The sequence below is a fragment of the Chelonia mydas genome, chromosome 21 (assembly GCF_015237465.2).
Source record: "Chelonia mydas isolate rCheMyd1 chromosome 21, rCheMyd1.pri.v2, whole genome shotgun sequence".
NCBI classification, from domain to species: Eukaryota; Metazoa; Chordata; order Testudines; family Cheloniidae; genus Chelonia; species Chelonia mydas.
This window is the reverse complement of record NC_051261.2, coordinates 3,020,502-3,044,656: the sequence shown is the minus strand read 5'-3', so window position 1 is coordinate 3,044,656 and position 24,155 is coordinate 3,020,502. Positions and strand designations below refer to the sequence as shown.

General features: G+C 43.3%; 1 long non-coding RNA gene across 1 annotated transcript; it reads left to right on the top strand.

The window, feature by feature from the left end:
- Nucleotides 1-1,495: 1,495 nt before the first annotated feature.
- LOC122463472 lies at nt 1,496-23,032 on the top strand. Its single transcript, XR_006286886.1, has 4 exons — nt 1,496-1,856; nt 19,670-19,736; nt 21,399-21,555; nt 22,976-23,032. It is a non-coding gene; the product is annotated as an uncharacterized LOC122463472 (long non-coding RNA).
- The last annotated feature ends 1,123 nt before the right edge of the window (nt 23,033-24,155 follow it).

Below are 24,155 nucleotides of genomic sequence, written 5' to 3'. Positions count from 1 at the left end.
AAGTGCATAGCAGAAAGTTGGAGAATAAAGATAGTGAGGTTTCTACTGATTTGAATGATTGTGTTGTGATTCACAATGTCATCTTTTTATAAAACTTCCCAGCTGTCGTCCTCTCTCTCATTCCTTCATGCTCTAGCTTCCCCTCTACAAGCTGTGGCCTGGCTGTGATTTTCAATAGCTTTTCCCCCATGACTCGGCCCCCTTTTAACTTTCAATTTCTATTAAAAAGCTAATTTGGGAGCTCATTTTTAATGCTCCCAATTTTGTATGTTTAAATAGAAAATGAAAGTCAAAAGCAAACTAGCTGCAAATGAAACATCAGTGAAAAACTCTTTCTTTCTTTCCTCCCTCTAGCCTAACTGTGGCTCTCTGTAGCACTTCACTTATAGCTAGGCCATTTTCAGCTTGCACATGCACTAACAGAAACTGATAGCGTTCAATTTAGAGGTTTTGTGTGTAATATGTCTTTTATTTTTAAATAAATATGGCAGGCCAGTCAGGGTAAAATATTGTTGATAGCTGCAGACAGACCACTGGTGGGGCAAAGAGCAGTAGGAGTTTAGGAAACAAAAGATAGCAACAGGGAAGAGGTGGGATATGAGGGCAGGAGAAAGGAGCAGGCCTTGGGCAATTATGTTGAAAGTTGTAAGCATATCTGGAAAACAAAAATTAAAAAGGCTGTGTTTCGTGCAGAGGGGTGGCTCAGGAGACTGGAAATGGGAGATGGAGTCTTTTTAACCTTAGTCTTTGAGTCCAGTGCAGATCAGAAGTGACCAAAATTGCTTACCAGCTGACAGCTGTTCAGAAGCTCTTATGAAATGAGATGGTTGGCTAAGTCCAGTATCCAGTGGGACAGATGCCCACAACACATCAAAAAAGTCTCCATATGCCACAATTGCCACAAAGCCCTCTACAGTTTAATCTACTCTATCTATACAACCTATTATCACAACATCATCTCCCACCTTCACTCCATTGGGATGCCAGCCTCCACCCCCAATTCTCCCATTCTCCAACAAGCAACTTTCAAACTTTCTCCATGAGAAGCTCCCATAGCAAATCCAGTATCTTCTCCTTCTTATGCCCCTTCTTAAAACTCCCTTCTTTGATAATGTAGTCAGGAAACTGCAACCTGATAATGGCTAAGCAGGTGGCAAGTGGTGAGCACTGCTTCTGAGTGGCTAAGAATTGCACACATCCTATTATGTGTGTTACTCCATCTCCCTCACCCCAGCCTGGCCTGTTTGTTCATCCCATACACGTTTTTTGTGTTGTCTTTTAGAAGGTAAGCTCTGTGCAGCGCCTAGCGCAATGGGGTTCAGTCTGTTTGAGACTTTTACTGCAATCTAAATGTATACAGTTATTATTGTTATTAGCATTATTGCACCCAGGCTGACAGTCTCAGAAGCGATACTGAGTGTCAAGTAGGCCATAGAGACAAAATATCTCTCTCAGCCTCTTGGCATGGTCCCTCCAGGGCAACAGTGAGGTACACTGCTGCTGCCCCTGCTGTCACTGTGTGAATAGAGAAAGGACATCAGCTTCAAGGTGAGCACCTGAAGAAGAAAGTTAGCCTAGAGCATAGGCCCTTTAGTAATACAGCACAGCTTAAAGTACGGCTCAACCACAGAGACAGCAAGCAGGATAAGAATGCAGGTTTAGATAATACTAGTAATACTGCCTGTTAGCCAATGGCCTCCCAGCATAGCAGAGATTACTCTGTCATAGGGTGCAAACAATTAATTTCTTTCCCTTACTTCCTTTTTCTCTAGGACTGGGTCCAAGCCAAAATCTCACTGCTGAGCTCCTGGGAACTCTGAGAAAGTCTGAATCAGCGTATGGATCCAAACGTTGAGGTTTGGGCGCATTTGTACTTTCCTCCCCTTACTCTATGTTCCTTTCTGATTTGAGAGAGGGGCACTGGGTTGGCACAGGGAGGGGCATACTGCATCCTATCACTTGGCACCTCCTTTTCACCCTCTGTCAAGTCTTTCTACCCCAGATCATGTTGGTTAAAAAGTGAAATCAACCTGCTGCCAGCTGCTTTGCTGAATCATGGTTGGTTTGGAAAGAAAATCCAAAATGGAGGATAGTCCATAGAATGATATAGCCTCTTCTACAGAGAGGTTCTGCTAATTAGGGGTAGGTGGTAAGATTCATACATAACTGGTACCAGTTAGTCTGGGTTAACTCTAGAAGCTGGAAAGACCAGCCTGAAAATCTCAGGCTGTCAAAAGACTGCACAGTTGCTTAGAGTTATGTGCATGTTAAGTGCTTTCCTGGATCACCGACTAATAAAACTAAAAAACTACTGCTCACTTTTACAGGAGTTGTGCAAGTTGCACAGCAAGATTGTGGCTATTCTGGAGACCTTGATCAAATATCAAATTATTTTTCCCATTTGGATATGGTAGACAAGAAAAGCAAATGACAGTTACTGATGTGTTTACCTTTGGCTTGAACATAAATTAGTTCTCAGGGTCATATCTTTATATTGCAAATTGTTACTGTAAACAATTAAGTTAAAATCAATTTGATTACATGTAGCTGTTATGGAGAATGAAATCATGATCAGTTACTTACCAGTCCTGTGCAAAATTGTTCAATGCCTGCCCTTTTACAGTGTGTGGACAAAGATTCATACAATTGTATGGGCTAAAATACAGCATTGTTTAAGAAAGTATTCTGCTTTTTCTTCAGTGACTTGTATAACCTTCACCAAATTCCATACAACTCATATTTAGGGAGCTGCAGATTAATAAAGTCAGTTCAGGAAGGCAGGTTCATTAATTATTTCATACATTGATGTGAAGAGAGCGATGGAAATTTGGATACATATTTTACACCAGGCATCTCCTGCTAGCAGATATTTGGAAACAAACATGGAAGCTGTTTTAAATGCTAGATGAAGAGAAGTTATTAAAAATAATGAGAACATCTTGAGTCAGCTAGATAACATGTCATCACTGTTTGGCAAAGCAAATGGACAGGAGCAGGAGAAGGGACAATGGAGAATGTGAATAAGGAAATGTAATTTACTCCTTCACATAACCCAAGAAGCAGGGGTCACCCAATGAAATTAATAGGCAGCAGGTTTTAAAACAAACATATAGTCTGATCAGCTATGGCCATCCTGAGGTTCTTTTGACCACCCACCCCACCAGCAAATTAATAGGGCTGAAAATTTCAAAGCTGCCTCAGGGACTCCCAGACTGGGATTTTTCATAAAATCCAATGGAGTTAGGCACCCAGTTTCACTGATTTTCAATGGGAGATAGGTACCTAGCTCACTTACGGTCATCTGAAAATTCCAGCCCCACTTTACATTAAGGTAAATCCAAATCTCCTGGGTGAGTTTGAATATCTCAGCCTGCATTATTATAATACCTTTCATATGAGACTCTTAAAACACTTTACACACAGCCCTGGGCTCACAAAACCCACGGACAGTAGGTATGTATCATCATATCCTTTTAGAGGTGCCCATATCAGCACACAGGAATGTTATGTCTGGTACAAAATAACACTGTGATTAGCTGATATCATTAGGAATAGATCCCAGGAGTCCTGATTCCCAGCCCCAATCCCTAACCACTATTTAATACTGCCTCTACATTGCAAACTATATCAGACGTCATTAAGCATTTTGATTAACATTTAACTCCTTCCTGTTTGATCTAAAATAAAGTATTTTTTTCAGTATTTTTTAAATGTTCAACTGTCAGAAACTAAAGATGAACCACAGAATGTGGTCTAGTGGTTTGAGTAGGAAGTAGGGAGTCCTGTATCCACTCTTGGCTATGCCACCAGCTTGCTGTGTAACCTTGAGGCAAATTGCTTAGCCTCTCTGTGTCTCAGTTTACATCCATATAAAATGGGCAAAATAATACTTATCCACCTCAAAAGGGAGGAGGAGAGGGCTAAGTGAATGAATGAATGAATGAATAAATGATTATTTGCCAAATGTTTTGAAAAGCATTTTGAGAATGAAAAGAACTGTAATAGAGAAAAAAACTGCAAATGATTTCAGCTCTGTTCTTCTGAGAAAATGCTTACCTATTGGATCAGAATCATTTTTAAAATTATTTGTTCTGTATCAAAATAGTATACATGTCATCTACTTGAGAATAACTCTAGAACTACTTTGCTATACAAAAGCTTATGGAGGGTTAAGAGATCAGTCCTACACAATTATCTATCTATCTATCTATCTATCTATCTATCTATCTATCTATCTATCTATCTATCTATCTATCTATCTATCTATCTATCTTGCTGACAGTGCTATAGAGTACAACTTGAGCAGGATTCTGTCCCAAGACCTTAATGTATTTACTCTCTGTTTTGTTAAATCTTTATGGGACGCTTGTCATGCTCTATTAATGAAAAGTAGAATCAGCAAACACTAGAACATGAGATATTCTCAGGGAAATAACTGAAACAATCACTGGTTTTAAACGCTGACATTGACTGTAGCTTGCATGATTATTTGTTCTGTATTTATAGTCTGTATTTCTGTCTTGTACTTCTATTGCTTATTCTTTACATTAGGTACTATCATGCATTACTTCTTCATGTAGATATTGCATTGACTTCAAGCCCATGCTGTGTAAGCATTTTGTAATGACAGTTACAGCAATAAATCTGGCTTGCTAGTTTAAAATTACGGCTTGCTATAATACTGTAGCTTTGTAGTATGATTGGGCCCTATAGACTCTGCCAATCCCTGCTAAGATCGAATCTTGTGAAAAATTCTGGGTAGATTAAGGAAGTGTCACTCATTTGATTAAACTAAGGAGTCCGTCTTTGCAATCTAAACAGTTATAGTCTAGTGCTCAGAGGCACCTGGAAGGCACAGCTGCTTGAATGTATGTCTGCTTCTGTCACTGAGTCCTTTCAGACCTCAGCTAAGTCTCTTAAAGTTCTCTGTTCCTTAGTTTCCCATCAATAAAATGGGTATAATAATTTTTACTGACCAAAAACGGCTGTTGTGAGAATTTATAAGTGTTTATAAACTGCTTGGATGAAAGGTGCTGTATAAAAGTACAAAGCAGTGACTGATCGATCGATTAATCAATCTATCTATATCACATTAAGATACTTAACCAGGGTGTGATTTTTGTAATTCAGGTAGAAGAACTATCAATCTATCTATCCATTTGCAGTGTTGAGGTAGCTGTGTTGGTCCCAGGATATAAGAGGGACAAAATGAATGAGGTAATATATTTTATTGGACCAACCTCTGTTGGTGAAACAGAGATGCTTGAGCTCTCCGGAGCTCGAAAGCTTGTTTCTCACCAACAAAAGTTGGTCTAATAAAAGATATGACCTTATCCACCTTCTATTTGTTATTCAGGGAGTAGAACTATCTATCCATTCACCCTGTAGCACTTCTAATGTATCTCTCATTATGACATGTGAACACCCACCCTAGATAGTAAAAGTGAATAAATGAAGGAAAGTCATGAGCAGTTTCTATCAGTTGTCCAACAAATGTGGTAACGCCTATCTATCATTTCCCATAAAATCTCTCCATGCCTTAGGCACAGCAGAATGAGGAGTTCAAATAATTTTCAGACTTGTATGTCTAGCTAATATATATATATTTTATCACTCGTAAGGCCGTGCCCTGGAACTGACAACGTTCAGCCCCTGATCAAGGTGTTAAGAAATACATACCGTCTGTATGTTTTCTCTTTGTGATAAATCTGACAACTCAGTACAATGCCAGTTGGATGGGAATAGGGGAGTAGTATGAAGCCATCTGCTGCCAGTACACTGTGAGTTTCTCCAGCCCTTCCTTTGGGTTACCATGCCTCAGACGTTTCAAGCTGTATTTCATGCATCGGGTGTTTACTATTTACGTTTACTATTATTTATCATTTAAGTTGTGGTAGCACTTCAACCAGCTATGGACCTCATTGTGCTAGGAACTACGCATTTGATACCAAATAACAATCCCTGTTAATCGCAGAGCCTATCAATCATTTAAAAGGACTTCAAGCTTTAAAAAAATATTTCAAACAACATTAGTGTGTGTATGAAATTCCATTGGGGGGATATAGCTGATCTAAATTGGTACCTGCCTGAAGGATGCTGCGTTTAGGGATGAAAATTGGTTGTTGGTTTTTTACCAGTTGGGCTGTTTCTAGCATTCCACTGGGTACCACATAACACTAAGTTTTTCAGTGTGCTGTGGAAGTGGCTCTAGAATGTGGAATGAGTTTCACAGCTTTGCCTTACTAACAGGAACAGTCAGGATATCCAGGCTGCTTGTGGCTTAAAGAAAACCGGGAGTGACTAGTTACAAAAGCTTGGAGAGTGATAAATGTTTCACTCCATACCAAATGGATTTTTTCTGCACATGGAACAATAACACCCTGCAAGAGAGGAAAGGGTGGGTAATTCTGCCCTTGTGATATTTCAGTTATTCTTTTTGCCTGTATATTTATTAGACACATAGGCAATATACTACTACTAGACCATGGTGCAGTAGCCTGTCTCTCACCACTGCTAGTTAGAAACCCAGGGCGGGTCTGAATCCCAGGCATGCAGAGCTGCCGGGTAGTAAATACCTCCATGCTTCCATCCTGCCAAGATAGTGGCTGTCATTCCCCTACTCACATAAGAACACGAGAAGAACATAAGAACGTCCGTACTGGGTCAGACCAAAGGTCCATCCAGCCCAGTATCCTGTCTGCCGACAGTGGCCAATGCCAGGTGCCCCAGAGGGAGGGAACCTAACAGGTAATGATCAAGTGATCTCTCTCCTGCCATCCATCTCCATCCTCTGAGAAACAGAGGCTGGGGACACCATTCCTTAGCCATCCTGGCTAATAGCCATTAATGGACTTAACCTCCATGAATTTATCTAGTTCTCTTTTATATAGTTCTCTATTATAGTCCTAACCTCACAACTGCTGTGGACACAGACTCTGGGAAGTCCCACCTCAAGGGCTCTGATAGACAGCAGCCTCTTGGCTCCTGCTTGGCTCCTCTCCGTGTATAAATCCAGGGGGCAGTTGCGGTAGCGTTTAGGCGGAAGAGAGGCCTAAGGAGCAGAGTCCAGATCCTATCTCAATATGCACTTCGCTACAGTCTGCAGGTGCTTGGAGTTCAGGGGGGGTTGGTTTGGGGCTGTCTCCAACTTACAGCATGTTAAGTTTTTCCCAGTACACTTGTATTTTTTCCTACTTGAAATGAAACCCCCATAGACAGCTGCATTCTGCCACTTGCTTCCAGGAGGAGCGAGGGGAATGGCATGGATGATGTGCAGAAGCCCTGCTATCCAGCCAGCAGCTGCAGCCTTTTCTACTCCACTGACCTTAATGATTCAAGAAGAGCTCACCCATGATAGCATAGAGAGATGACCCTAGAAGGGCAGTAGTGATTCCAGATCAATGCTTTGATTTATTGTGCTCTGTATTGCTGGGGATGTGTTGTGGCTTTTTCAACCCAATATTCTTTTCTTCCCTGTGCACTTTGCCACATGCTCCCTCAATTTCTTTTCATACAGCGAGAGAAGTAAAAAACCCTGGCTAGTAATGCTGCCCGATTGCAACACCTCGTCAGGGATTGTGCTTAATTGACCATGCTCCACATCATCACCATCCAAGCATTTAAGTAATGAGAGTCCAGTGTTAACAACATTCCTGATTACATACAGGGCGGTGTGTATCGAGAGGCAGCTAGAGAAAGTCTGATTGGAAAACAAAGCTGGGGTGAGCCAGGAACATAGGGCAGTTCAGGAGCAGATTGGTGGGCTGACTGAAATAAGGGTGGTGCAGGGTCCATTAGCAGCCCAAGGAGTGGAGCTGCATGGATGCTTATGACCCGCTTGTGAGATAATGGAATTTGTGACTTGGTTGAAAGGCTTATGCGAATGCTTTCTAGAAAGCCGTTTAGACACAGCTCTGTTTTTTCCATCACGCATTTTCAGCATTTCTTTAATGACGTCCATTATTACAAGGGATTTTTGCAGGGAAACAGGATCTCTTCTGCAGGAGAATTCATCTATGCTAGGCTGGTTTTCAGAAGTACTGACTGAGCACCCACCCAGGAAGTCAATGGGAGCTGTGGGTGCTCAGGCTCTCTGAAATGTCCAGAGTAACACCACTAGCTCCAGCGGAGTTTTTCTGGATCTGGCACTTAGGGTGTTCCTGCGATCAGAATAAGGCCCTCAGAATCATCAGGATCATCAGTGGCTCTCAAGCACTTCATAAGTATCAGTGAATTAAGCTTTGTAAAATCCCTAGTTAGTAGGAACATGTTGCTTTACCTCTTTTACAGATGGATAAATTGATACACAGATCAGAAGACGATCCAGTTTCTTCATTATCAATAAACCGGGCCTGATTCTCCCCTTTCTTACGCACTGTAAGTCAGATAACTTCACTGAAGCTAGTGGAGTTAAAATCAGGGCAAAAGTGAGTGAGAGGACAATCAGGCCTCTTGACTTTAAGCTGAAAACCCTGTGTGTGTTTGTGTTGTGCTGCCTAAAACTGTCCCTTGATTGTCTTGTGGTCTAGGTAAAGTAGTATCTGACTACTCCATGCGTGGTTTCTTTTGCAAGGTTCTAGTCCCACCCAGGTGGGAAGTTTTACAATTATGAGCCAACCACAATTACAAAACACCAAACCAAGCAAAGCATGTACCGCTTGCACCTCTTTAATTTCAAAATCATTGTGTTAAATGGTCACCATCAAAGCAACCTCCCACTTATCTGGAAGCTGAGAAAGCAATTAAAGAAGAAAAATGATAAATGTTTCATTTTAAAATGATTGGATTATTTTTATGGTTATGAGACTGGAGTCATGCTGAGGGTTTCAATGCCTGAGTCAACGTTACAATTGTGGGTCCTTTGTGGCTCATAACTAGTAAATCAGATCTATGGAACCATACATTTACTGCAAATTTAAGAAGTTGTTCTTTAATTTTTTTAAGTGTATGTGTTAAATCATGTCAACAGGAATATAGACAGCCTGCTTTGCTTTCGTTTATGAGAATCAATGTTGTACCACAGGGAACATTTTTTCTCTGCTTTGCCGATTTATTCTGCTTTTTATTATTGGTTATGAGTTCCCCCAGTCAAGTGTCTGGCACATACACTAAACAAGTATATATTGGGCCTGGCTTGCCCAGGGCTTTCTACTTCATGTAGTCAGTAACTCCTGAGCTGAGTGAGTGAAGACTACTACTCTGATGTGTTAGTGCTTTACACAGGTGTAACTAGAAAAGGAGTACTTGTGGCACCTTAGAGACTAACCAATTTATTTGAGCATAAGCTTTCATGAGCTCACGAAAGCTTATGCTCATGAAAGCTTATGCTCAAATAAATTGGTTAGTCTCTAAGGTGCCACAAGTACTCCTTTTCTTTTTGCGAATACAGACTAACATGGCTGCTACTCTGAAACAGGTGTAACTGACTGCACAGTATGGATGGCATGAAGAATCAGGCCTATTACCTCTTTTGTTCCACTTTCCTTTACGTCACATAGTGCCCAACACATCAGACCATTATGCTATAGCTACCGGGAATGTGATCTACAGGTGAGAGGTGGCAAGAGGTCAAGCTGCCTGGCCTGGGTTCTCTTCCTGGTTCTGACACTGACTTCCTAGTCACTCAACTCCTCTCACTATCTGTGCAAGTGACTTGCCCAAGGTCACCCAGCCCATCGCCCGTAGAGCCAGGAACGGAATGCTGGTTACCTCAGCCCCCATCCCTGGGACCTAGAAGGCCACTGAACCATGCTATATTATAATTAAGCTGTATTATAGTTAACATGATGATGATTTACCCCTAGTGTCTTAATGCTCTGGCATCTGTCACTGTGTTACACATACTAATAGTAATTGTAAGGAGAGTGATCACTTTAGATAATCTATTACCGACAGGAGAGTGGGTTTGTGGGGGGGTGGGTGGGGAGAAAACCTGGATTTGTGCTGGAAATGGCCCACCTTGATTATCATACACATTGTAAGGAGAGTGATCACTTCACATAAGCTGTTACCAGCAGGAGAGTGGGGTGGGGGCGGGGAAGAGAAAACCTTTTGTAGTGATAAACACCCATTTTTTCATGATTTGTGTGTATAAAAACATCTTCTGTATTTTCCACAGTATGCATCCGATGAAGAGAGCTGTAGCTCACGAAAGCTTATGCTCAAATAAATTGGTTAGTCTCTAAGGTGCCACAAGTCCTCCTTTTCTTTTTGCGAATACAGACTAACACGGCTGCTACTCTGAAACATACTAATAGCAATACCCTGGACCTATTTGCTGGCCCTGAGCAGGAGACCTGTGGTTACGCCGGAATTTAAGATCCATAAGGAATCTCGATTCTCTTGCTAACATACTACTTGGACAATAACTTATTTCTCTTTGTTTAATTGGAGACACTGAGCAATGTGAAGCCATTAGCAGGAACTTACCAGCACTAATTACCACTAAAATGGGTATGGCTGGGTTAGCAGACACAAGAAAGAGATTGTGTGGTAGGGGGGGAAGATTCTGTCTATTTGGCCCTCATGAGCAGAGTTTCTGAGCATCCCCTTTGACAAGGGCAGAGAGAGTACCCTGCCTTCCACAGGACAGTTAAATTAGGCAGGTTCTCAGAGTTAGATGAGGGAGTTGTACAAGTCAGAAAAGGAGAGACCCTCTGAGCTGACAGAATTTCACAGTCCCTAGCTAAAGAGCTGACTGTAGCCCTTAGGCAAAGCCCTCTGTCCTTTGTAAGTCTTGGCACCAGATCTCTTGTGACCAAGGCTGTTCTGTAGTGGCCCACTCTGCCTCCTCAAAAGCCAATATTTTTCTTTATTTCAATGTATCCTTCATTCCAGTCTTTTAGGGCAGCTGCACCAGTTTTTCCAGGTGGAGACCACAGGTGCCCCAACCTGTTCCCCCTCTTGGAAGGGAGTCTAATTTCTAATCCAACTAAGACTGGGGTTTGGAGCAGTTTGAGCTTAGAGACTGAAGTAGAACATGCTCAGAGCCCTGCACACTCTTCTCTAAGAGCCTGATTGTGGCACTTAGCCGCTGTTCTATCCACCCTAGGAGCAGAGAAAAGCTGACCCACCCTGAGGGGGAGCTAGGGGAAATATCTTCCTCAAGAGACACGAGTGCTTCTGAGAAGGAATGTGAAGGTGCATTATTCCAAGGGATAGTGCAGTATATGCCATTCTTCATACCCAGACATCTGTAGGCCCTGTCTCCTTCCCATTTCTCCTGGGGCACACAGGGATGTGGTCCCTGGATCACTGAATGTAAGAACTGTACTTCCCCTGCCCCTTGCAGAGGGGGTACAAGTGGGAGGGGGCTGGCTCCTTGTCTCCTCCCAACACAAACAGCCACACACACCTTACACAAGCCTCAGGGATAATTTGGGCCTGAGGGAGGAAAGGAGTGCTGGAGTGGCATTGATGGCATGCAAGCCAAGGCTGTAAGTCGCCACTCTCAGCGACTCCAAAACATATTCCTAAAGTTCTAGCCTCGTTGTGGCGGGTTTGAGTTCCATGCTCCTTTCTTTCATCCAGTAGGGTGATTGCATGATCCACAATCCTACAGGTGTGATTTGGGTAAGGGGGACTTTTTGTTACTATAGTAACATAGTTACTTAAGCAGCTCTTTTCCTCTTTAGACTTTTCCATAAGGCCAGGGAAATATTAAAAATGAAAATGGAAGGCCCTGCTTTTAGTAAAATGCAGTTTTCCCCCTCCTGCTGCTTAATTGTCACATTGAGGATAAAAATAGCAAAAAGTCTCACTGAAGAGGAGATGAATGCATTGTTCAGCAAGCTCTGTCCCCTTTGAAATTGCATCTACTCTACGTGTCTGCACTCCCTATCTCCTTTTAGGGAGAGTCGGATTCAAGGACACAGGCTGAGGCAAGGTTATAATATATTCAGCCCAATATCCGCTTGTGTTTTTAAAGAAATGCTGCTAGCCACATCCTTCTGTGATTGCTCCATTGGCTTCCATAGATCTGTACTGAGGAGGATCTAGTCCCCAACGCAATGCTACAAGTATCCATCAGATTAGACTAATTGCATGATATAAAATTGTAAGTGTGATTGTGCTCTCATTCAGGGGAGCCCCTAGACATTTTTCACATGACACGCCCTAGGGCTCCCCGCCACCCCTCTCCTGGGTGACTTCCCGGAGGGGGCACTCTCTGCAGCTCTCGAGGCTGTTGCTGAGCGAGTCCCACAGGCAGAGCAGAGAGGCCCTGGGCTGCTGGAAGCAGGGCGAGGCTGGGCAGGTCCCTGTGGGAGAACCTTGGTGCAGGACCCTGCCCCATAGCGGTGGTGAGGAGGAGCAGTGCTGGCTGTCCTGCTGCCCACGCAGGTTTGGCCCCACAGCCATTCTGTCATGATGGAGGCTGGGGGTGTCAAAACGGAGTGAGTGGCATTGCGACCTTGTGCATGGGGGTGCCAGTGCGGCTCACATTTGGATGGAGAGGCCACAGGGCCAAGCAGGAGAGGTGCTGCAACCCCGATGCACCAAGTTCCAATGGCAGTCACTCCGTTTTGGTCCTGCACTGCATGCCACCCCTCACCACGATGTTGGAGGTGCATGGCCAAACCTGGGGGTCAGTGGGGTGGCCAGTGCTGCCATTCCTTGCTGCGGCCTTAGGAAGGCCCAACGCTGATGATTTGGTGCCTCTGCCAATGGTATGCGCCATGTGTACTATGCATGTGGCTGCAGGCACCACTGCTTTCATTTACCCTGGTATAAACCAGTAGTGACTCCACTGAGCCCAATGGAGTTCAGCTGGTGTAAAATGTGTGTAGTGAGAGCAGAATCAGGCCCTCTCCCTCTGTCAGAATTCATAAAATCAATAGGACATGTCTCGCTCTCATTAGAGTCCAGGGGTCTTTAGAGTAACTTCTAAATGATTGCATCCTGACAGTTTATCCCTATTCAGTTCTGTAGATCTTCTTTCCCACAAGCCTGACACTCTTGCTGAAAGTCACAGCTGAGATTATGGAGATTACTCTGCCCTCTGAGACCTGGAATAGGTCCCTCCCAAGCAGGGCTGATGCACGCTGCCAGACTGAGTGGAAGCCAGCACTGCCACGTCCCTGCTTGTGGATAAATTAAACACGTCAGTGTACAAGGCGATCAGTCTGGCATCTTTCAGCAAGGCCAACTCACTTAGAAAAACATGGACTCTGACTTTTGGGTTGATACAATGTGAAAAACCTCCAACTCCACCTTTATCTTTCAGCTTGTTTCCTAATGGCAGACAGGGTCTGTGCAGAGACCATTCAGATTCATTGGCCTCAAACAAAACATGCCAGAGAGAGATGCCGGCCGCAAGTCAATCCATAGCTCCCAGTGCCGAGAGACACTATGGATACAAATGCCAATAAGCAACACTGGATTTATGTGTTTCTCTTGAAATAGATTAAAAATAATTTCACTTGCTGATAAATTGTATAACTAAGATTCAGGCTTAATCTGACTTGTGAATTATTTGATCCTCTATGATCATTATTTCTGCCTAGTTATGTCTAAATGCAGTCTCTTAGCTAAGGGGGGAGGCTCTTTGTGGGTGTGAGTGAATTGTTAAATAAAGACTAACCTGGAATTCAAATCTTAAGACTCAGTGGAGACCTTTGATATACAAAGAAGACTTTCATTATTCCATTATCTTAAACTTGCTCAGGACAGAAGCAATGGCTGATAACTTGAAAGGGAATTATGTTAGTATTTTTGGATAAGTCTTGTGTTAAATGCAGTACTTCAGGACTGGAAAATCTCCCATTTAAGCGCCTCAATTGGCATGGAAGAGAGATTAATGCTCGCATCTTTTTGAGCTTGAAAATCTCTTGACCAGAGTTGAATCACAGAAGTGTAGCTGAGTCTTTGCTTCCTAACAAGCTTGAAGACCAATCCAATCCGCACCCAATTGAAAGGATTTTGGTAGGTTCAGGCCTTTTGCCAAGATCCAGTTGTTAATGATCTTTGCTTGTTTGCAAGACCCTCAGTTTCTGAAAAGAATGGAGTTCCCTGGCTTTGGGCTTTGTGTTTTGTTTGTCATAGAATCATAGAATATCAGGGTTGGAAGGGACCTCAGGAGATCATCTAGTCCAACCCCCTGCTCAAAGCAGGACCAATCCCCAATTTTTGCCCCAGATTTCTAAATGGCCCCCTCAAGGATTGAACTCACAACCCAGGGTTTAGCAGGCCAATGCTCAAACCACTGAGCTATCCCTCCCCCCCAAAGTCTTTGTTACACTAGAAAAAATCTGCTCAACAGTAAATGTATACTAGATCACCCCCACCAGCAATATAGATTATACCTTATGCCTACAAAAACACCACTTTAACCAAGTGATGCAGATGAAGGTATAAACTGGGCTCAAACTGGGAAAAAAAGAAGTAGCAAGCTCCACCCATCTGAGATGCCAGAATGAGTCACTAATCACAGTAAATTGTACTGATGTTCAAAACATGACCATGAGCGCTGTGCAGTACAAGGGAGGGCCTCTTGCATCTTATCTAAGAAGTTTTTGGAAAGTGTTGGGAACAATTTCCTGGTGCAAGTGCTGGAGGAACCAACTAGGGGCAGAGCTCTTCTTGACCTGCTGCTCACAAACTGGGAAGAATTAGTAGGAGAAGCAAAAGTGGAGGGGAACCTGGGAGGCAGTGACCATGAGATGGTCGAGTTCAGGATCCTGACACAAGGAAGAAAGGAGAGCAACAGAATATGGACCCTGGACTTCAGAAAAGCAGACATTGACACCCTCAGGGAACTGATGGGCAGGATCCCCTGGGAGAATAACATGAGGGGGAAAGGAGACTAGGAGAGCTGGCTGTATTTTAAAGAATCCTTATTGAGGTTACAGGAATAAACCATCCCAATGTGTAGAAAGAATAGTAAATATGGCAGGCGACCAGCTTGGCTTAACAGCGAAATCCTTGCTGATCTTAAACACAAAAAAGAAGCTTACAAGAAGTGGAAGATTGGACAAATGACCAGGGAGGAATATAAAAATATTGCTCAGGCATCCCGGACGACTGGAAAAAAGCAAATATAGTGCGCATCTTTAAAAAAGGGAAGAAGGAGGATCCAGGAACTACAGGCCAGTCAGCCTCACCTCAGTCCCTGGAAAAATCATGGAGCAGGTCCCCAAATCAATCCTGAAGCACTTAGCGGAGAGGAAAGTGACCAGGGACAGTCAGCATGGATTCACCAAAGGCAGGTCATGCCTGACTAATCTAATTGCCTTCTATGACGAGATAACTGGCTCTGTGGATGAGGGGAAAGCAGTGGACGTGTTATTCCTTGACTTTAGCAAAGCTTTTGACACGGTCTCCCACAGTATTCTTGCCAGCAAGTTAAAGAAGTATGGGCTGGATGAATGGACTATAAGGTGGATAGAAAGCTAGCTAGCTCATCGGGCTCAATGGATTGTGATCAATGGCTCCATGTCTAGTTGGCAGCCGGTATCAAGCGGAGTGCCCCAAGGGTCGGTCCTGGGGCCGGTTTTTTTCAATATCTTCATTAATGATCTGGAGGATGGAATGGACTGCACCCTCAGCAAATTTGCAGATGACATTAAACTGGGAGGAGAGGTAGATACGCTGGAGGGTAGGGATAGGATACAGAGGGACCTAGACAAATTAGAGGATTGGGCCAAAAGAAACCTGATGAGGTTCAACAAGGACAAGTGCAGAGTCCTGCACTTGGTACGGAAGAATCCCATGCACCGCTACAGACTAGGGACTGAATGGCTAGGCAGCAGTTCTGCAGAAAAGGACCTAGGGGTGACAGTGGACGAGAAGCTGGATATGAGTCAAGAGTGTGCCCTTGTTGCCAAGAAGGCTAACGGCATTTTGGGCTGTATAAGTAGGAGCATTGCCAGCAGATTGAGGGACATGATCGTTCCCCTCTATTCGACATTGGTGAGGCCTCATCTGGAGTACTGTGTCCAGTTTTGGGCCCCACACTACAAGAAGGATGTGGAAAAATTGGAGAGAGTCCAGTGGAGGGCAACAAAAATGATTAGGGGACTGGAGCACATGACTTACGAGGGGGGGCTGAGGGTACTGGGATTATTTAGTCTGCAGAAGAGAAGAATGAGGGGGATTTGATAGCGGCCTTCAACTACCTGAAAGGGGGTTCCAAAGAGGATGGATCTAGACTGTTCTCAGTGATAGCAGATGACAGAACAAGGAGTAATGGTCTCAAGTTGCAGTGGGGGAGGTTTAGGCTGGCTATTAGGAAAAACTTTTTCACTAGGAGGGTGGTGAAGCACCGGAACGGATTACCTAGGGAGGTGGTAGAATCTCCTTCCTTAGAGGTTTTTAAGGTCAGGCTTGACAAAGCCCTGGCTGGGATGATTTAGTTGGGGATTGGTCCTACTTTGAGCAGGGGGTTGGACTAGATGACGTCCTGAGGTCCCTTCCAACCTGATAATATCTATGATTCTATGATCTATACAGGCAAAAGGCACTGTTACAAAACATGTTAGCTCACATAATGTTAAACACAATTTTGCCCTTAGTAATACAGGCAAGGATAAGGATAAGCACAATCAACTAACACCTTTTAAAATACAACTGTCCTCCTCCACCCTAAGGGCAAACGGCAAAATGTTCAGAAGTGGCTAGAAATTTCAATGCCTTAATTTTGGATGCCCAGATGGAGACTTCTTAAAAGAACATGATTTTCAGAAAGGGCTGAGGACCCACCCTCTGAAAATTAGACCTTTTAAGAGTCTCAAATTGAAGCACACAGAAGCACTAGTCACTGTTGAATGTGTTGGCCAAAATCACTTTTAGCATCATGAACACAACACGTTTCCCCAGTATAGACAAGCCCCAGCTGTGTGTCAGAAAAAACAGTAGATCCCAGAATGATGTAGCCGAGTTTTAAGGGCAAACCAGCTTAAACAGGAATTTGGGTGAATCTGTTTTCCATTTGAACATGTTATTGATTTCAAATAGAGAATGATGGGATGAGAACTTTAATATTGATTGAAACTGGTAACCCTTCACAATTCCATGGCACCTTTGACTTGAATATCTGTGTTTACAGACTTTAATCAGCCCTCATAATATGCCTTTGAGGCTGTGAAGGGTTATTAGTCAAACCGGTAAAACAGGAAAATGAAAATACTCTACACTGAAATACTGAAATACTCTACACTGCCCGTCTACACTGAAATGTTTGATGCCTATTATCGCCAACAATTTGAAAGCTTTGATCAGACTGGTCGTCTTTATTTTTAGCAATGGGTAAGTTGAGGAACAGAGTTCAGTGAATTGTCAAAGATCACATATCGGGTCAAACCAAGGAGTTCTGATTTCAGTCCCCCACTGTAACTGTAACTAACATATAATGCATGTATGTGAGCACAAAGAAGAGATGGGATGGGAAAGAATTTTTGCAGTATCTTATGTGACACATCACACAACTGATAAAGCCATAGGCCATTATCTTAGTTATTCTCTTCATTAAGCGTTGAGAGCATGCAGCACCACACAGGCGGTATTAAGCTCTGTTCAGGGTCAGGCCCTTATTCCTAAAGATTATGGGGAAAAAGCAAGGCACATATTTATAACCGTGTCTGCATCTTATGTGACCTCCACTCCTCCTCAGCTTTGATCCAAGCTGCTGATCTGAGAAATGGATTCTGATTTCCATTTGATAAGGCGTAGGTTTTTGATGAAGGGAAATCCAAAAATAATCCTTGACTGAGCAGATAACTCAACCAAGGAGCTCAGATGTATATGCAAAGGAACGGGCAACTCTGCTAGATGAATTCTCATGATCGCTTAGTCCCTGGTGGAAGACGAGTCCCATGGCGAATGGCAGGAGCTGACCAGATCATGGTTGCAGAGCCATGATTTCATTCCAGCTGCATGCCTAGTAGATACCCACTATGAAACATTGCATTATGGATCTAAACAGAGCCAGCATGGTCTAACGTATTCCATATTTAAGCACTGACAGCTGGATACTTCAAGGTGCTGACCATTCTGGCCTGGATCCAGGAAATTACTTAAGCACATGTTCAGCTTCAAGCATATAAATGGTCCCAGTGAAGTCTAGAGGAATGCTAATGTGCTTAAAGTTAAGCATGTACTAAATGCCTTCTTGGATTGGGACTAGAGTGCTCAGCCCCTTGTAGGACTCAGCCTCTGTTAAAACATAGGGTTTTTTAAAACCCAGTTGATAATGAAAGCTCTCAAATGTATTGCCATTCAAACATGGCTATAGGATAAGATTGCAGAGCCTCCAAGGCAACATAAGATTGTAAGCTCCTTGGGGCAGGAACCATCTTTTCTCCTGTTTGTACAGTGCCTAGCGCAATGGGTTCTGGTCCATAACTGGGTCTTCCAGGAGCTGTGGTAAGAGAAATGATGATTTTGGAAAGCAGTATAACCATTTAAATCCCACTAATAGCAGTGAAGGGTGGTGAATGTTTCCATTCACATGCTACTTCAATTCATTTACAAGAAACCATTTATTACGTTTTTTAAAAAGTTACTATTGACGTATTGGGACATTTTGTTGCAAACATGATCCAAATCCTGAATAGTTCCACTGGCTCTAGTCGGACTATTCTCAGGCTTCAAGGGGAAGAACCACTCATGGGAGTAAGGGCTGTAGGAATGAGCCCTGTGTTAGTTGCAGAACAATTTTCCTAACTCATGAAGGCCCAGTAAAAACAGCTCTGAGAGGCTTATCTCACAGTAATGAGAAACAGCATGCATGCATACCACTATCTTTTGAGAAGCAGTGAGCAAGGGATGGAATGTTGGCTACATAGCATATTACTTGGCTTTGGAGGCAATGGCAAGTGCAAACATTTTAGCGTCACAATAAATCTGGAAAAACGACCTGGGTGTACCTTGTATCACCGCTAAATTCTATAAAACAAAAGAAAACAATACTAAGCTAGACATGGGCTAGTTGCACATCTGAAAATACTGTGGAAATGTATTACAATGAGATCATGATCTGGGGCATATTTCTGTCATAGGACCAGACACCTATACCCACTTGGATAAAGTGCTGTTCTTAAAAAGGGAGGAATAGCAGATATGATAAACTGCAATTGTCTAGGTACAGCCTTTTTTACAGGTCTGATAGATTCCCAGGCTGCAGCAAGTTAGTTGCCTTGTGCATCACTGCTTGTCATTCCCTCTGCTAGTGAAATCTGGCACTGACAAGGAGGAGATGTTTTGGAGCAAGGGTTCTCAAACTTCATTGCACTACGACCCCCTTCTGACAACAAAAATTACTACACAACCCCAGGAGGGGGGGACGAAGCCTGAGCCCCATCACCCCGGGTGGAGGGGGGCAAAGCCAAAGCTCAAGGGCTTCTGCCCCAGGCAGGGGGTCTGTAACCTGAGCCCTGCCACCTGGGCAGTGGGGCTTGGGTTTTGGCCCTGCGCCCCAGCAAATGTAAGCCAGCCCTGATGACCCCATTAAAACAGCGTCGAGACTCACTTTGGAGTGGCAACCCACAGTTTGAGAACTGCTGTTTTGGAGCATCCAGGCCATCTTTTCCATCGTTAGCTTGAATGGTTCCTGACATTTCTTTGTACCTTGTTTATTCCTTGCTGCTGGGGGTCAGGTCCATCATGCTTGCTGAGGTGGAGTTGTTTGGAAGTACTTTTGATTTGTTTTTCTTACCTAAATATCTGTATCTTTTAGGGGGTAATTCAAACCGAGGTTGCCCATGCACCAGTGAAAGGACCGGCAAAGACCTCCAGAATAGCAGGTCAGTGTGACCCTCACTGTTTTTCTACCATATTTAAAAGTCTATGCATATATCCATTTTAAAAACTATAATTTCAAGCAGGGCTGAATTAAGGCATATATTCCCTAGGTTTGTGTCTAGGGCCCCAGTGATTGAAATCCCATGAAGTCAGAATCTCAGTTTTGATTTTTTAAAAATATTATTTCTTGCCCATATAGACGTGAAGAATAGTTTGAAAATAGGAACTGAGTGTAACCCCATGCCTGCCAGAGTCTGCTGACAGTCTGAAACCTGAGCTCCCAGAGGTGCTCCATTCACCTTAACTCTGAATCCTGCTACCACCCCAAGGAGATGCATGGCTACAGGATGGCCATGGGACTAACAGGGGCCCCATGTTCATTGTGCTTAGGGTCCCGGATTGCCTTAATTTGATCTTCTCTGTGGGTACATTTGGTTGCAGACATAATAGGTCTAGTCTCATGATTTTAATGGGAGAAATGACCGACATGGCTAATGTATATCAACTACTTATTGCACTGATTTGTGGTCTAATTTTCACCAGTGGAAATCCAGATTAATCCCATTAGCATCAGTGGAGCTACTTCTGATTAATACTCGTATAAATGAGAACAGAATGTGGCCCATTGGCCAGTCTACACTGCTACTACTCTCCCTGCCAAATCCACTGCTTTCTGCACCATATGAAGACTCAATATACACTGTTACTTTTCAGAAGTAGTTATAGTAATAAATAACTGGCATTTACAGACTTTTAATCATACACTGTAGCGGCGAACCAAAACAGGGATGAATTGCCCTCCATGCAGGAAGATAATGCACAAAGGGGGCGTGGGGTGGGGGCAAGGGTTGTAAACAGTATGCAGGATGACTTCACATAATCCTGACAATACAGTGCTATCCTTCAGAGGCAGATGATGACATTAGGTGCTGCATGAGCTGTTGCTAAGCTTTCCAACAACATTTATTCTTTAGCCACAAGCTACTCCTGTTCTTGGTTGTTAACAAAGCCATTCTTGTCAGAAAACGTTGTTCTTCCTTTTAAAACTTTCTAGGACAAAATGAACTTGTTAGCAGTCTAGTGTGAGCCTTAAATTAAAACGAAACTGGGTCTCTACTCAAGGACCTGCTGACTGCTCCATGCTCCTGATTTCATTTTCAGCGGAACGTCAGTGCTTTAGTAACGGATTATCTCCGCAGTCTGGGGCATAAAGAAGATGCAAATTAATTTTCCAGCAAGACACACTACTGGCTCAGACATCTTCCCTCCGCCCATTGCCTTAACATCAATGTCTTGTCTAGTTAAATGCCAGTAAACAAGTGTAACACTCTAACAAGCCACAAATTAGCTTATTGACACCTCTGTCAGCTGTCTCCTGCTTCTAAAAATGTCAGGTTTCTGAAAAGGGGTAATAACATTGGGAGTCTAACGTAAAGTTGGTTCTTGTATGCATGCCCCTTGACTTATTCCTTCCCCATCCAAAGACCCTTGTTAGCATATTGGATAAATATATTTTCAGTGTGCACACAGCTTTTTTCAAGCTGCTGAACTTAAAATCACGGACTGTTGCTTCTGCATGTAACTTAACTCTTTAGATTCTGCAGGGAATTAAAATGTGCCTTTTTTCCCCCTCAAGCTTTCTTATTTTTCCTATATTCATTTAGGGGATGGTTAAAGTGTTGAGCTGGATCCTCAGGTGGCATAAGCCGTTGTTGACTTCACTGGGGTTACACCACTTCACACTAACTGGAGACTGGGGCCATTGGCTTGACAGCCATAGAAATTAGAAACGAATGAACTTCAGACTGCTGGGAAATCAGAGTAAGTACAGAAAAGCACCAAATGGTTCAGATGAATCTAACTGAACCTTCTGAGTCCGCAAAACTGGCTTGGAAGTCTCACAACAGGCTTTCTTCTCATGCTGTGTCTCTGCACAGCAGAGAACCCCTCCAGCACATGCAATAGGGATGCAATCTCTCTGCAGGACCCCCCTCCAGTGCCCCTCACTCTTTCCCAGAAGGAAGCTGAGATGGATGGATAAACTGGGGAGCATTCACATCCATAGCTGATTCAGTCCTTGAGTTTGCAGATGACACTAAGCTGGGAGAAGTGGTAGATATGCTGGAGGGTAGGGATAGGATATAGAGGGACCTAGACAAATTAGAGGATTGGGCCAAAAGAAATTTGATGAGGTTCAACAAGGACAAGTGCAGAGTCCTGCTCTTAGGATGGAAGAATCTCATGCACTGGCAGCAGTTCTGCAGAAAAGGACCTAGGGGTAACAGTGGACGAGAAGCTGGATATGAGTCAACAGTGTGCCCTTGTTGCCAAGAAGGCTAACGGCATTTTGGGCTGTATAAGTAGGAGCATTGCCAGCAGATCGAGGGACATGATCGTTCCCCTCTATTCGACATTGGTGAGGCCTCGTCTGGAGTACTGTGTCCGGTTCTGGGCCCCACACTACAAGAAGGACATGGAAAAATTGGAGAGAGTCCAGCGGAGGGCAACAAAAATGATTAGGGGACTGGAGCACATGACTTACGAGGGGGGGCTGAGGGTACTGGGATTATTTAGTCTGCAGAAGAGAAGAATGAGGGGGGATTTGATAGCGGCCTTCAACTACCTGAAAGGAGGTTCCAAAGGGGAAGGATCTAGACTGTTCTCAGTGGTAGCAGATGACAGAACAAGGAGTAATGGTCTCGAGTTGCAGTGGGGGAGGTTTAGGTTGGATATTAGGAAAAACTTTTTCACTAGGAGGGTGGTGAAGCACCGGAATGGGTTACCTAGGGAGGTGGTGAAATCTCCTTCCTTAGAGGTTTTTAAGGTCAGGCTTGACAAAGCCCTGGCTGGGATGATTTAGTTGGGGTTTGGTCCTGCTTTGAGCAGGGGGTTGGACTAGATGACCTCCTGAGGTCCCTTCCAGCCCTGATAGTCTACGATTCTATGCTGATGCAGCCACCAAGGGTGCTAACAAATTCTAATTGCACAACAGCAATCTTTGTGTCATAATTCATATTTAATTATGTGCTAGAAGGAACCGTTCACTGGTTTCCATCTATTGAATACTGAAGTACACCTTGGCCTTGCGTTGTTCAGAAAACATCAGAGTGATCTGCCATGACCATTCCCCCAGGGGTGTGATTGCTAACCTGCTTCTCTGGCGCAGGATTGTGTCAACCTCAGGGGCAAGGAAATGCTTCCCTCTGCTGAGACTACAGCTCACATTGAATCCTTCTTGTAGGTCAACTGCTGCCCGTGTCTTCAGTTTGAGCAGGAACACGGAAACAGAAGAAAACGGAGGTGGGTGGAAATACACCATTGCTTAATATGTTCTGAAGGTCAGAGAGAAAAGTCCTTGGCCTAAATCAAATTGTGCCTGATCTAAAATTAAAAAGACTTAAATGCTTAGAATTTCAGAGAGACTCAAACTAATGGCTTGTTTCTTCCCCCTCCCTGCTTACTTGTTGCATAAATTGCAAATGTATCCTTATGGGGATAGTATTTAAAAGCCAACTTAAAATAGTATTTTTACTATTGTTCAGTGCATGAGAGACCTATAACATGAGTCATGTGGTTAGTCACTCTTGGAATCAGCACCTCTCAAGGAAAGAAAAGGGATAGGACGATTCCTTATGAGAACACTTCTTTGCAATGAATTTATACAATCCTGGGAATTAAAGACTTGTCACCGTAAAACCAAACGGTGCTGCTGTAAGAACTGCCTCAATCCTTGTTTGTGTGCCTCATGCTCACCCTAGCTCTATGTAATGTAGTTCAATTTTTCCTGAAATGGTCCCTTAAATTTGAATTTTCCTGTAGAGCCGAGGTTAATCAGATGACTAGAATAACCACAGTTATATTTTCCCAGTCATTCTTTAACCCAAACTGACAACATACGAGAAAAAAATCAGTGGAGAGGGAAATTTTATTGCCTTCCGTGAGGTTGACCTAAAGGTTTTCTTGAATTCAGGGCCAAATTCTGAATTCTCAATCCATCCTTACTTAAGCAAATTCCCGAATTATTTCCTCCACAGAATCCATGTGGAGTTCAGATTAGAAATCAATGGCATGATATGTCTATCTAAGGATTTTTGGTCGAGTCATTAATTCTCAGTACTAAAATAAAGCAGTGACAGTGGGCAAAGTGTAGTACTCACTACAAATGAGTGGATTATAATTAGTCAGGCAGCATTCAACTATGTTTGAATCCCAAACACTTAACCAATCCGCTCCAGATATAAAAGTAAGCTCAAGATTTTGTTTTTAAAAGGAAACAAAGTAGATTATGTTCAGCTCTACACAAATGAAAAAGAAACCATCAGCTCTAAAATAAATTGTTCGGCCTTCTATTGTGGGCAAATACTTAGCTACATGTAAATGTGTTACCTTTACCCTATTAATGCATTAAAGATGACAGTATC